The 12,647-nt window shown below is 35.5% G+C and overlaps 1 protein-coding gene across 9 annotated transcripts in view; it reads left to right on the top strand.

Moving 5' to 3' along the window:
• The window catches only part of RALYL (RALY RNA binding protein like), a 610,187-nt gene that overhangs the window by 86,025 nt on the left and 511,515 nt on the right, over nucleotides 1–12,647 (top strand). The window lies entirely within an intron of this gene.

Below are 12,647 nucleotides of genomic sequence, written 5' to 3'. Positions count from 1 at the left end.
AATTTTATAGGTTCAAGGACACACTCTAGTAGTTTTTTCTGAAAAGAGTTTTTAGTACTGTGACAGAATAGAGTCTACTGTTTTCAGTGACTATCTCATTAGATCTGAGTCTCAATCATGCAAAAAATTGGAGGACTTCATCTTCCCTTTGTTCTTGAAAGCTTTCAACCATAAAATTTTCACAATAAACAATAAATCAACTAATCGTATCAATGAGATCACTAGATAAGAATTGCTAGCTGGGTAGGAAAAATATGCCAGTTATCCACATAGAAGATATTAATTTATAGACACTTTATCTTTGTTTCATTGAAGGGTAAGATGCAGTATATCCACTTACTTTCCCCAAAATATCAAAATACACACTCTCTTACTGCTTTTGTTTTACATCCAAAGTTTTCTTAACAGTATTAGGTATTCTTAACCTAGGGAGTTGTAAATTTTCAAAACAGAAGTATAAGAAACTTGATAATATTACTTCATTTCTGCATTTAATACTACATACACTATGAATGCCATATACATTCAGTAATGGCCAATGAGACTTTAAAGGCCCTGACTTCATCTTTGCACTATTCCTGCTTCCTTGAATATATTATATCTCCACTTTGAATTTATATTAACTGGAAGTGTACTAGTGCATACAAGGTGAACTATATATATGAACTTGAAAAGGAGTGGTCCATTCTCCCTCATAAATGCTTAATCTGCATGAAAATAGATCTTTTTGGAGGAGATATTTTGTGTGTGTGAGATCCCATGAGGTAAAATTATAGTTTAGTCAAACTGATTTTTTCACTTAGGTTTTTTCCAGCTTTAAAACTCTGGGATGCTGTTAGCCTGTGCTTCACACTTCAGTGTGCATGAAGAGGAGGTGCATTATCACCAGGATAGAGGCTTGTGTGAGTGAGAAGTCCAAGGTGATAGCTATGCAGCACTTTCATTAGCACTAAAAGCGGTGTGAACATGATTATAAGACATTTTCTTAAACCTGAGTTCTGGCTTGCTTTTTAAGTGTTATTCTGGATTGAACACCCAACTTGTGGTGGGAGATCTAAGCAAAATATTTTCTTAAAACTGCTCGAACACTGGAATATCTTATCAGTGGAGAATTTTTAGAGATATGAATAGACAAGGCAATTTTAGTGTTTTGATTCCACCCCCCCATAATGATTTCATCACATGTATTTTGCTCTCTTAAATATCATCTGTTGGAGAGAAAAGTGGATGCAATATTTCACATCTCCACACTTGTCAAACATCAGTGTATTCTGTTTGTGTATTTGTTTTCTCAAAAAATGTAGGATTTTACAACATATGAAGGAAAGAATTTAACACTGCAAGTTAAATGTAACTCCACCCAGGGTGCCTTCTCTTAAGTATGTACCACTGTTTAACTTCACTTGCCTGATGATGTTTGCCCTATCCCTGTCTTCAGTATTATCATCTTCAAATTCTAGTATATGAATTATCAAACCGGTTCTATAATTCCCACTGTGATTTTTAAAGGCTAAAGAATAGATAGAAGAACACAGAAAATAAATTAAAATAGTTGTCTAGGTAGGTTTTCAAAAATTATACCTTTTTTATATCAAAAGGTGGCTAAAGAAAACATTACAATGAGAAGAAGCCTCATTCAATGATAGACTTGCTTACTTTCCTTCTCAGATTGTTAGGTGTGAAAATATCTTATTTAGTAATACTGTTTTCTTCCAATTTTCTATTATGTAAAGGTTAGTTTTTCTCAGGAAGTCAAGCAGTAATGCAGCAAATTGCTCTGTTTGAATGATTGTTTTTTAGCTTCTAAAGTCATCTGTATTTCAACATTATGTACATTAGAAAAGTGTATAATGTTAGGCTATAGAAAATTCATTTTTATTCTTTTATAATAGTGACTTTGGTGTTTGGTTAAACAAGTCAGTGCATTTCCAGCTAAACAATGAAATGTTTAGATTCTTAAATAAGTTACTTAGAAATATTTAAGAACCAGTTGTGTAGCTGTTTTTTTTTTTTTCTTATTTGCATTTGTTTACCACTCTAACTCTCCATAACAAGGAGAGTTCTGCAAGAAAATGGAGAGATTTTCAATGCAAAGAATTCATAGATCATTAACAGTATTTTAACCTTATCACAGTCAGGCTGAATATTCCTTAGAGACTTTTGAAACAAAGAAGGCTATGGAAACTTTAAATGAAGGTGGCACAGGTTAAAATTCATTTGGCAGTGACACTTCATATACCCAGTAATACCAAAAGATGGTTAGTGCCAAGTTTTTCTTTTATAGCTAGTATTTTTTCCATTATCTTAAAATACCTTCTTTGAATTATATTAATTGCAGTGAAAGATACAATAATTTGGAAACCTAAAATTAGTGTCATTTCTAATGCTAGGAGTATGTTCAACGCAAGATCTGCTTGGGTATCTGTATTTAAACTAATAATATTCAAGTGAATTCCTTTCTCTGTGAAAAATAAAATGTAAAATACAAAGGAATGGGAGTTAAAAAGAGGACAGGAAAGGATAAATGACAGAAGAGAAATGTAATTGTATCTGATGTTGGAAAGCAAAAACAATGTTTATTTTATTTTTTAAATTCTGGTGCATTAATTCAGCTTCCATGGGATTCTGGATACTACATGAATTCCAAACATGATTCTAAGTTATACGTGTGACAAACTAAGAACTTTGACCAAAATAATACATTTGTCCATACCTGAAATAAATACAATGATAGATTTTATTGCTACAATTAAGAATTTCCTAATAAGAGCTCAAATATTTTTATAGTTATTTATGCATATCTATTTTAAGTATTATCTAGCCCCAAGAATAGAAATTAAATTTTGTAATTTAATAGTTATCATTTACTATTAATGTATAAAGGGCTAATTGTTAAATAATAATTTTTACTAAGATCCACACTTCACCCACTTTTTTTTTAAATTGAAGGGACTAAAGCCTAAGGACAGGCATGCTATTAATAGTTAAACAAATAATGAATAAACAAAAATAAGCCATGTAGTGTAGTAGATGGTTATATGTAATTGCAATGGAGCATGGAGGGGCATCAGGAGTGCTGGATGAGAGGTTTACAATTTTTAATAAAGGAGTGACTGAAAAGGTGATACTTGATAAAGACCTAGAAGAGGTCAAAGAAAGAATTATATAGGTATCTTGGGAAGAGGATTCTAACCTCAAGAGAATAGCAAGAGTAAAGGCTCTGGGATCAGAGTCTCAATGTTGAAAGAACAGTATAGAGGTCAGTGTGACTGATAGAGAGTAAGTATTAGAGAAAGTCTTAGAAAATGAGGTCAGACAGAATCACAGATGCAGTTGTAGGTAACGTTGAAGACTTTTCTCTTTTACTGAGTGAACATAAAAGTTACTCAAGAATTCTGTGTAGAAGAATAACAGGATTTGACTTAAAATTTAACAGTACCCATGTATGTTATGTTGATGGAAGCATGGAAATCACTGAGGAGGATTTTGCAGTAATAAAAGTGAGATAATAATGTTTTCAACCAGTGAGATAAGTTGAAGATTTAACTCATAGGATTGCCTGACAATTGAATTTAGATATGAGAGAAATAGTGAATTGATGGTTATTTTGACTACAGAATGGATAGGGTGGAGATGCCATCCATTGGCACAGCTGTTTTCTCTGACTATGTTTGATTATGTGCAAGAAGAAACAAAATATAGTGAATATTAGATATAACCAAGATCAGCCTTTATTCAAAAATATTTCATTGAGGTGAACCAAAAATTTTATCTGGATAAATAAAAAGGTGAGTATGTGTTGTGGTGAAAGAGGATGAGGTAGGTGGAAATAACATCATAGAAAAGAAGAGGTCTAGAAACTTTGAGGTCCGGTTATTGGGAAGATCATTTAATAGCCAATAATTACAAGTTAGTGCTGGAGTATAAGCCCAGAAGCTGAAATCCTCCAGGAAGGAAAGAAATTAACCAAGCAGTTGGTATATGTTTAAAATGGGGGTGACGGGTGTTGTAGCTGATTGCATGAGATTTGAAAGAGATTTTAGGAAAAATGGAGGGAAATGATCTGGAATTGGCAAAGAGAAATAATTTATTTCCAGGGTTTTGGAAGGAAAAATAGCCACCCTAATAAGGCAATAAAAGAAGCATTATTCCCAGGGGGAGGCAGGTTTTAATTTGAGAAAGAGGATGGTGAGAATATTTAGAGAAGAGGGTATGTGGGTAAAGAACTTTGCAGATAATTGAACATGAGTTTTGGATTATCTGGTGATTTCAGTAATGAGTGATCAGGTCAATCAGAATGTAGAAAGATGTAAAAGATTTTTGTTGGGGTTGAGGAATGACCACGGATCCTGGATTTCTTGTTATGACTGATTTCTAGGAAATCTTCACTTCACCTCATTTTGTGATTACTGAGAACACTGATAACTCTGTGCAGAGTACAGACTACTGGTATTCTGAAACAGAAGAATAAGGAAATTAATCCAACTTCAGTCAATAAATAAAATCCAGAGACTGGATTTGAGGTTAGAAGTCATCTGGGTGTGAGGTTAGAAGTCAGATGTGTGCATTTGTGGAAAGAATGAATGTCATGTCCAGGAATGGATATGTGGTTCCAGGAATACTGGCTACAGCAATGATTCTCTAATAATTTTGTACATTAGAGACATCTGGGAATTTAAAAAATCCTGACATCCAGGGCATAACCCTGGCCATTAGTATTTTTAAAAATTCCCCAAGTTGACTCCAATAGGCAGCCAAAAATCAGGACCATTGTCTTTACAATATCTCTTAATTCTCTGACATTCAAATTATTGAAAACATCTGTCATGTCATAATTGCTGATTTTCTCTTAAGTTGGTATCTATTCAAAACATGACAGGGCCTCATTTTTCAATGGCTTAGCTTGTTATATAAATAGTTGCAGAACAGCACATTCATCAATTACATGGAATGTAGTATCGGTGAAAGATTTGTAATGTCAAATTACACTGCTTTTGCATATTTTTGTTCTTTTATTCCCTTTTATTGCCCTATTTGAAACCATAATTAGCCAACAAAGATGTTGACTCCAAGAACTGGAGTCAATTAATGAAAGATATTTTCATTTTAGGGTCTCCTTGGTGGCGCAGGGATTACGCCTCAGTGCTATCAAGCTATCTCTAGCCACTGCAGCATGAGTTCAATCCCAGCCAGGGAGCTGACCCAGCAGACCTCTCCTGTCTCACCCACTGCTCCCTTCAGCAGTGTATTTCAGTAGATTCACCTGTTTCACTCCGCACTCTGTCTTCGGTAAATCCTCTTATCCCCCACACCTCTGGCCTATACCCCAGTTCTTGTATGCATAAATAAATCTTTTAAAAAGATATTTTCAGGGCCTCCCCTGGTGGCATAGCAGTTGAGCGCTGGGCTGTGAAGCTTCCCTCAGCCTCTAAAGCGCCGGTTCGATCCCCGGCCGCCAGGCAAGGGTCCCACATGGTGCGCAGACCTCTCCTGCCATGCCCGCTGCTCCCCTCAGCAGTGTGCTTCGGTCCTTCTGCCTGTTCTCCCCACTCTGGCTCTGGTGAATTCTCTCACCCTCCCACATCTCTGACTGTACCCAGTGCTTGTATAATAAATAAATCTTAAAAAAAAAAGATATTTTCATTTTATACTTTCTCTGTATTCCTACCAAAATTTCTGTGTGTGGAGATATGTGCAGGAAAAGAAATATTTTTCTCTGTCCTATTTTATTTGCCTCACAAAAATTGAAATTTACATAGCAAATTAATATCATTGAAGATTCAATATTTTTTTCCTGTCTTAAACCATGCATTAATAAATACAGTAAAACATACCTTTTGATACCTTCAAAGTGAAAATTCCACTGGGAAAAGTTAAATAGGCAAAGCAGACTTTACATAAATCTATTCCAAAGTGAAGAGAGACTAGAAATGAGCTCAAGGGCAGGAGGACTTCTAAGCATTGGGGTGGGAGAGAGACCACACTATTTGTATTTGCTAATTGGCTTTACCGAAAGGAAAAGTAAAATTTCTCTTATCTTTGTGACAGGAAGTACTTTCATAATTTGGACCAAAGTAGCAGTAGAAGTTAAGCTCCTACAGACTTACAAACACTGGGAGATGGGGCATTATCTTCCTTGGTGCTTACATTTCAAAGAGATGGTTCCCAGATACTGGAGAAGGAGCTTCCTGGGTTATAAAACTGTAAAATTGGCAAGAAACTTTTTTTTTTAAAGATTTATTTATTTATTCATACACAAACCGGGGTACAGGCCAGATGTGCGGGAGGGTGAGAGGATTCACCAGAGACTGAGCGGGGAACAGAACAGACAGACTGATGAAATACACTGCTGAGGGGAGCAGCGGGCGTGACAGGAGAGGTCTGCTCGCCATGTGGGACCCTCGCAGGTGGGCCGGGATGGGATCATCAAACCGGCACTGCAGAGGCTGCGCACAGCCTCACAGCGCTGCGCTCAACTGCCTGCACCACCGGGGGAGGCCCCGCAAGAGGCTTTTTAAAAAAGGTTTACATCTCCAAGGGCAAAGAAATTATTTATAATTCAAATTTTCTAAAGGAAATGCTCCAATAAAAAGGAGATTAGGACCTAGAGTCCAGCAGTCTTTCTGAAGTTTAGTCAAGGTCAGAGAAGGTTAAGGCTATTTTGATCAGTCCCCCCCACCCCCCCATATTAGTTGGTAGGAGAATACTTTTAAAATATTTGATTCCTGTTGGTAAATTGCCAGCAGAATTTATTTTTTTTTTTTAATTTGTTCTCTCACTTATAGAGGATGAGAGTTAATCTATTTTCTTATGTGTGTACCAACATGGTCTTGTTAGAAAATATTATTTCTAACTTTTATTTTTATTTTGACCAGTTTGCAAGTGAGGAATGGGATATCATACATTCAATTACCAATGAGATTGAACTTTGAAAATATATTTATTGTCCATTGCAATTTCTTTGTTTGAAATTGTCATTTCATGGAGACTTTGTTTTGTTTTATAGTGTTTATATTACTTAAGAAAAACCCTGCAGTGTTATCCTGTTTAATAGCTCAGAAATGGGAGAAAAATCAATATAATATACCAACAACTAACTACAATTCTAGATATATGTAGGGGGTTTTTTGCCCTTGATATTTCAAAACTCACTTTCACTGGAATTTTTAGTTATGAATAACATCAACTGTTAAGAGAATATGTCCAGTTTGAAAATATTTTCATGTTGACTTCAGGTAAAAGGAAATGCAATGTCTTAGCTTTAGTGAAATATTAGACACTGACATTTCTGTTGTATAGAAGACAGTAACTGCTTGTTGGAGGAAGGAAAGCAGAATGAATGAATGAGTGAAATGATAATCAAAGCTATGATTAAAGAAAGACAAACCTGCTCTCTGTGGCTGCCTCCCATGCACCAGCAACAACCACCACATGGACCTCAGCACACGTTTCAATTTGTTATGTTAAATATTCTAGCGGCCTCCCTTGTGACCTGGGGGCTAAGTTTTAGAATACTTCAGCCTGAATTCCATTCCCAGCCTGGGAACTAACCCACATATGGTGCAGCAGACCTCTCCTGTCTTGCCTGCTTCTCCCCTCAGCAGTGTATTTCAGTAAATCCACCTGTTCTCTCCTCACTCTGTCTCCAGTGAATCATCTCATTACCCCTGGCCCATTCCCCAGTTCTTCTACAAAATAAATAAATAGATACAAAAAAAGTAAAAATAAATAAATAAATATTCTAGGTGTAATATTTCCAGTGTTACCTCATAATTAGTGTTTTTACTTTTTAAGTCTCTATTTTCACATATGCATTGAATTTTAAACACTTCCATTTTTCTGACAGCACCATATATCAATAAAGAAAAGTCAGTAAGGTCTCAATGTTGTCAGTAGTTCTTTCCAATTGTAGTTTTACATGAAGTGAATTATAACAACAGCAGGTCTTTCATTTGCCTTTATTTTTTTTAAAGATTTATTTATTTATGCATACAAGAACTAGGGTACAGGCCAAAGGTGTTAGGTGGGTGAGAGGATTCACCACAGACAGAGGGGAACAGAACAGGCAGAGTGACTGAAATACACTGCTGAGGGGAGCAGCGGGCAAGTCAGGAGAGTTCTGCTGCGCCATGTGGGTATCTCCCTGGCCAGGGATAAAACTCATGCTTCAGTGGCTGTAGATAGCTTCATAGGTTGTGTCTTAACCCCGTGCACTACCAGGGAGGCCCTCATTTGTATTTAAATTACATAGCAAAAGTGGCACAAGGAAATGGGAGAATGAGGAACTAAGGTTTATCGAGTACCTCCTAACTGCAAGCACTGAAGAAAGTTTAGTCTCATTTAAATAAAGAGAACTATTTTGGCTTGTTGGAGTTTATCCTGAATCCTGGCATAGAGTAGGCATTATATGAATGTTTGCTGAGTAGAAATGTATAGAACTTAGAGAAAAGAGACAGTTGAGTTGGTCTTAAAAGACACAGAGAATAAATGAGCACCTTTTAATCTTTAACATTTTTTAATATATGTTCTCATTTTTATAGCTCTTAAAACAAGCAGTTATAGTTCTGTTCTAACAAATATTTATTATAAAAATATTCATTTAAAATAATTCTAAAGAAGCAAAGCTAACATCTTATTGACTGACTAATAACACAAATTTATTGTTGTCAGATAATTAAAACTAGCAAAATATTACTTGATAGATGTTAATTATGAAAACTTACTATAAATATAATAAACATGTATTTTGAAAGTGCATATCATTTGAATGAGGAGGGCTTTCCTTTGTATAATGATTATTTTGGTGTCAACTTGTAACCAATAAAATGGCATAATAGCCTTATAAAATCTTAGTGAATTAATAATGAAGTATGCTTGCTCTAATGAATTGTTGACTAGTAGAGAGAGATATTGTCACAAATTTCTTGTAGTTCAATCCCAAGAAAGTAAATAAAATGAAATTCTGAATATATATAATCTACATGCATATGAATTAGAATAGTTTATATAATGCATATATTTGGAATCTATATTAGGTTTACATGTGGAATATATAGGTAGAGTACACATATGAAGAATATTTATGTGTGACTCATGTGGAACATGTGATGTGGAATATATATGTGAAATATGTATTCTAATAAATATATGTATATATGTAGTTTACAGTTTATACTTCTATATATCCCAGAGCCCCAAGTTACAAAATCACTAATGGGTCCTATTGTACTACTTTCTTATATTGCTGATTTGAAGGTTGGGTCTCACAGATTTTGCTTTTCTAACGGATACTGAGTTTAAAAACCTCACCTCAACCCCAGTAAAATAGCTCCTCTTTCAGTTCTCTTTTCACATCATGCTCCTCTCTTTTGTGTATTGCTAATGTTAATAAATTCCTTTCTAGATTGTGTCAGTGTTAAGTTTTTACTTTTGTGGTGATGAGAAAGGTAAAAAGGAGAAAGAAATAGAAACTACTTTAAACTACTTTTAAAGTGAAAAGCAGAAAATTAATTATGAATACTGACAAAGTCACCAATATGGGAAAATCTGAAAAGAAATAGAGATAGACAGACAGGCACACATGGAGTAGGGAGAACAAGTGGGGGAAGAGAAGGGAGAGAATGCAAATTCCCATTGTATTAATATTTTTATGTCTATAATTACAGAATCGTATGCAGAGTCATATGTACCTGAATGCCAGTTGCCTGGGTGGTCCCAAATCCTCTAGCCTTGTAAAATTATTCTTCTTTTAATATGAAAATAAAATTTTGGTTCAATTTCCATCCCAGGTATTATAAAAAAGTCAGTATTTCCCCAAACTTTGTATACTAGGATTTGATCTACATTTCTCCTAAGGAATCTCTTGGCCTGGTTTCACATTTGCACAAAACTCTGTCTTCTCTTGTCTTTTCTACATGTTTGTGTAAGCACCAACATCTCTCTTTGGTTCTCCAAATCTATCATGATCACAAAACCCTTGAATTTACCACAGATTTTCTAAACCCTACTGGATAGTACAGCATACAAAACAATACCAATTAATTTTGCTGGAATATTATTATTAGAATACTATTAACAATCATGGAATTTCTTACAGTCTCTCATTTGCCCTTAGACATTAATGTTCTCAACTCATGTTTTTGTGATAATTGCTGACACTCAGGATCCCCATCTTCTAAGAATTGAAAACTGCACTGTTTTTGCCCTTCTTTGTTGCTCACATTTTATTTTATATGAAATTCAGTTCTCTATTTTTCTTGTTGCAGAAGTGTCTTACTTTTTATATCAAAAATAACCTGTAGTGCTATTTTTCTGAGTAGTTATCCACCCTGGAGAAAAATTATGTGCCTCTCTCGGAAGACACATTGTATGTTTTCTCTCTATGCATAAGAAATTGCAGGGTATATTTTCCCTCTCCATAAGGGAAATAATTATAGTCTTCTATATTATACCTTTTAATTTATTTTGTTACCTTTTTCAAAAATAGATACTTAGAAAATGTCATTGGCATTTAAGAAGGGTTTAAAGATAATAAATTGACAATTCAGTGTTATTGTAAGTAGTGTGAAAAGAGATAAAAGTGAATTGCGATTAGATAACCAGGTATTGAACTGAAGAATGAAAAATGAGAGAAGTCGAAGACAGTTTTTTCTTTTTATGTGGCAGGCTTTGATAGTGAATTTTATATGTGAACTAGGTTATGTTGTTCAGGAATGCTTGCTTATTGGTTTCCTAAATTTCATATGAGGTTATCAATAGTACACAGAGCTTAACTGACATTTAGACTCTTAAATAAACAGGGAATTCAACAATTTCTATTAAAACTGGACAAAAAGTTTAATAGTTTTTGAAGAATATGCTGCCAGTTTATTCTTCTAAAAGGTTCTCTTGTATTTTTCAAATCCTGCTGACAAGCGCTGGCTCCTGTGGAAAGCAAGGAAGACCACTAAATGAGGACAATGGGAAACCATTTAATATGAGCTTGTCAGCCACTATCACTTGTGTTTGGCAAAGACCCAAAAGGAGTTGGGAGTGGGAAGGCTTTTAATGAAAGAGAAATCTGGGATGATATCAATTTTTCTCTGATTGTTGGATGCTGGTATGGGGAAGCTTGAGGCAGGGTATCTAGAATGGGGGGTGGGGATCGGCATCTTTTATGATTGACTGGGAAGTATATTTGACTTTATCTAGTTGGTCCTGAGTGAGAAGGTGGGGTCATGAATCATGGAAATTAATGGTCACAAACCAAGCCTGATCCTTCAGACCTGGTTACTACAAGGTTGCAGGTCAGAATTCTCTTGTCATATATGTTCTCTCATTTCCCTAAACATTATAAACAGAACCTATCTATATGATAAAGCTTACTGAGTCACTGCTTCTCAAGATGAAGGAGAATGCTACCTTACAAAGCTTTGACAGTGTCTTGGGCTAGGGAGAATTAACTTCAGAATTTGTTGAGAAATGGAATTTTGATTTAAGAATCATTCAGAGTCATGGAAGGGTTGGTCAGAATTGGAGAAGGAGGAGAACACAACAATTCAGAACTGGTTAAAAGAGCTATAATTGTTAGGGGGGAAAAGGATGTCCTAAAGCTAATTCCATATAGGCTTTGTGGACTCCACCCCCACCCCAGGCCAAAGCCAAAGACACTGGGAACTTCAAATCCCATCACCACCAAAGGGAAGGTGGCTGGGACCTGAGGGTGGGGTTAAGCAGCCAGGTTGGTATAAAGCCAGACACGTGGGCTTTGGAGGGGTTCCCCCATTTTGGCTCTCTGCCAGCTCTCAGTGTCCGGCCAGCTCTGAGAGTGCTTTTTGGGTTTCCAGGTTGTTGGATTGGGTAGGACGCATTAAAGACTTTATTTCCCTAATTTCTCCCTGAGTTGTACATTTTCCTTATTTCCTTTTCCCTTGTAAATAAACCTTTTATTAACCTTTTGTGTATGCCTGTAGTGGAGTATTAATAAGTCCCTTTTAAGCGTGCGGGTAAGGACCCACAGACAGGCAACCCATTCAATATCGGGGCTGCTCTATAACAGCTTGGCGCCCAACGTGGTTTCCAAGCTTCACCCATGCTTGGCTGCTCTATAACATATTAACTACCAAAATATCTGATGATATTTTCCATTGAAGATATCTTTCAGTAGTTCCTGAACAATCAAATTCCTGAACAATCAAACTACTTCCTTAGGCAAGAGACTTCTGGAAAAAGAATTGTGCTAATGAAGATATAGCATAGCAAATCCATGTAAAAAGAGACAACAAACATTTTTTTTTTTTCAATTTTCAGGCTGAAAGTGGGAGTAGACAGCTTTTGTACTCATTTTACTTGGGCCATAACCTCTTTGTTCCTCTTAGATGTCATTGTCCTGTATTGAAGGTTGCATAATAATATGAAATAGCTATGTTAAATTCATAGTTTTGACTTACACAAATTAATTTATCAGACCTGAATGTCCATTCCATTTCAAGATATTGTCTGTAACTAGTCTTTTTCCACCTAAAGTTCACTCTATGTATTTATGAATTCTTGTGTCTTTTGGAACTTGACCTTATTTGGTCCTGCTGAATGTGGTATGGACACTTTTGGTGGGGGGACAGAATCAGTAGTGAAGCTTGCATGTGAAGTGTGGTAATGTAAGCTATGTT

This window comes from Talpa occidentalis, unplaced genomic scaffold (genome assembly GCF_014898055.3).
Source record: "Talpa occidentalis isolate TD23 unplaced genomic scaffold, MPIMG_talOcc4v2.1, whole genome shotgun sequence".
Taxonomy (NCBI): domain Eukaryota; kingdom Metazoa; phylum Chordata; class Mammalia; order Eulipotyphla; family Talpidae; genus Talpa; species Talpa occidentalis.
The sequence above is the reverse complement of the archived record's forward strand: the minus strand, read 5'-3'. Positions and strand labels throughout refer to the sequence as shown.